The sequence below is a fragment of the Lactuca virosa genome, chromosome 3 (assembly GCF_052849685.1).
Source record: "Lactuca virosa cultivar CGN04683 chromosome 3, Lactuca_virosa_CGN04683_v6, whole genome shotgun sequence".
Lineage (NCBI taxonomy): Eukaryota > Viridiplantae > Streptophyta > Magnoliopsida > Asterales > Asteraceae > Lactuca > Lactuca virosa.
The window spans coordinates 409377513-409380525 of NC_136428.1; positions in this window are offsets into that span (position 1 = coordinate 409377513).

Consider the following 3013-nt stretch of genomic DNA (forward strand, 5'->3'; position numbering starts at 1 on the left):
ATTTTTCTGTGAAGCTTATATAATATATAGAAGCTTTGAAAAATAATAAATATGATTTTTATAACTTGGAACCTGACTTTTGTTATTTATTTGTGCTTAATAACAATTAAATATAAAATAATAGTAAATAGTAATAAAAATTTCTCAAACTTCATGGGAGATGTTGTTTTAAAGTTTAGGCCATTCATAAATTTTTCCAGAATTTATTTACTAGTGTAAGTATTTTATATGCTTTAACACTCTATTTTCTTATTATTTTCATGTAAAAATAAAGAAAACATATATGAAGCTGAAATTTACCAGAATGCATCTTCATACAATTTAATAACAATGAAAAATCGTTTTATTATTTTCGATGTCAAAAAACATGCCTAAAGGGTCAACAGATTATAGAGAAAACTTGGTTCTTGTGATTTTGATAAGGATTATTGATGTTACTTTGAGAGTTTTTTCAACATGTTCCAAAGACTTTTGAATCAAGATCTTTTTGTCCCTCTTAATACAAGATGTTAAGTGCTAAAATTAATTTTTCCTAGATTTTTCGTGAGGAATAAGACCTTTGAACATGCAATACAAAACTAGTATTCACAAAAAGATGCTGTTTGAGCAACAATTTTGTAAAAATTGCTAAAAATCGAAATATTGGAATTTTCCAGTGAGGTCAAATGGGTTTGAAAGATAGCTCACAAAATTATATTTCAGAAAAAGAATCTCGAATTTTGGTTAAGAAATGAGTGACATATGGCAGTTTAAATTTAGGTAAAGAAATCTGGCAGATTGCATGCGTAATGATTGGTTAGAAAAGTGAGTTTTCATCATTTCTTAGAGTAAATCTTTTGAAATATTTTATGAAATCATGATCAATGCATGTTATGGTCATGTTTCCAGAGATCAAATATATTTAAAAATCATAATTTACATACATGCATTAAAATACAAAAATCTTATTTCTCAAGAACTCTTAAAAATGAGTTTTATGTTCTTAACTTGAAAACCTATTTTTGTGCTAAGATCATGAACATGCAACCATGTTTTTCTACATGCATTGTGTTAAAACACATCCATGATGTTATAAAAGCCATTTTAACCAAAAGGAACAAATTTGAAGAAGATGAAGAAGTAGAAGTTGGTTTTTGAAGTAATATGCACATAAAATCATAAGAAAATAGTAGAAACTTGCATGCATGATTTTTAGTTAGGTGCTTTTACCTTGATGAGACCTTATGGATGATGGATATTTTTATGCAAAATGGTGGTTTTTGATGGAAATTTTTGTGGGTAAAAGGAAGATAAGGAATGAGGGTTTTAGAGAGAAGAAAAGAGAGAAAAAAGGGATTCTATCTCTCTGGATAACTCATCTCTCTCGTCATCTCTTTGGGGTTATACTCCACCAAAATTGCCCACCAAAATACTGAGATGCATGTTGACTCATGAATTATCAACTGGAAAAATCTTTCCCATAGATTCTGCATCTATGTTCATTAGTTTTAGAGAGAAGTGAGAGAGAAGTTTTTAGAGAGAGAAAGAAGAGATGTGTGTGTTGGAGAATGAGGTGCTGTTTGTTTTTTTTTAAAAACCTCTTCAAACCACTTTTTGTTGCGCGGCGCAGAACACGCGCAACACTTGCCCTCTCGCAGCAGTTTGTTTTTTGGACGAATTTAGACCACAAAACCTCTACGCGTGTTCTGCGCGGCGCAACACTTGACTTGCCTCTTCAAACCTCTTCAGCTTTCATTTTTTCCAAGTGTTTTTTATATAATTATGGTATAACTTTTTTTTAAAAACTTTTTTTTAAGCTTTGATTTTTTTTAAACTTTTATTTACGGATTTGATATAATTTTTTTTATAGTTTCCACAAGTTTTTTAACTTGATTTTAAAAAAAAAAAAAAAACTTTGATTTTTTTAATTTTTCAGTTGCATCTTTTTTAACGTGTGTAATTTTTTACGAACTTTGTAGACATCGTTTGCAATACTTTCTAATTTTTTTTTATTTTCTTTTTTTATATTTTTTAAAATTAGTTTTTTTCTAGAATAAAATTGATAGCTTCTTTTATATTTTTTTATATTTTTTTTAAAAGTTTTATATTTTTGTTTTTTTACATGTTCTTTTTAGTATTTTTTTTCAATGTTTTAAGACTAGAATTATTAAAATTTCGGTGTTGAGAACTATTTTCAGTTTATAAAATTAGTTTATTTAAATTTCAGTTTACTGCAGCAGTTTGCAGATGTTAAAAAACAAACATGCTTCTTATTATAAGTTGCAACCGTTTGTTCCACCTCTTCTGCTGTAGAAGGTTGCAGAGGTGGTCTGCAGACTTCACAAATTTTTGCTTCGAAAAAACAAACAACACCTGAGAGTAAAATGAGGAGAGGGAGACCGATTTTTGAGGTGTAATACCCCTTTCTCATTCATTTTAGTTTATAAAATTTAAGTTCTTTTATAAAATATCTCAATTTTTATATAAAATGTGCACTAAAATCAAGTTTTATTCATAAAACCTTGATTTTTGATTTATAAATTAAGGGCAAATGTTAATGAGAAAATTTTATTTTCCTTGATTGCATTTTCATAATTTTAATTATTATAAGATCATATTATAAGGTTCATAAATATTTTTATAGAATTTTTAAGGTTAAATTTCATAAATTTAAGTTTTTAGGGCATTTAGGGTTTTTGAGAGTTTGTAAATCTTTGGATATCAAAATTAATAGAATCTTTGAGACTTAAATTTATCTTATGGTATTATAACTCTTTTATAGTTATAAATAATGTTTGTAACTTATTTTATCGGTTTATTGGCATTCTATGTAGTGGTTTTGAGATTCAAGTGAAATTGAGGAATCAAGTATACTAGTCCTAGCTTTCAACTTTGACTTAAGTTCCAACGAGACTCGGACCTAATTTCTACAACTAGGTCAAATGCATGATGTGTGTATATGATTCATGAAAAGGTGTTCAAGTTAAGGAATGACCCGAATATGGATAATCATTACAGTTAAGTAGTTGTAGAA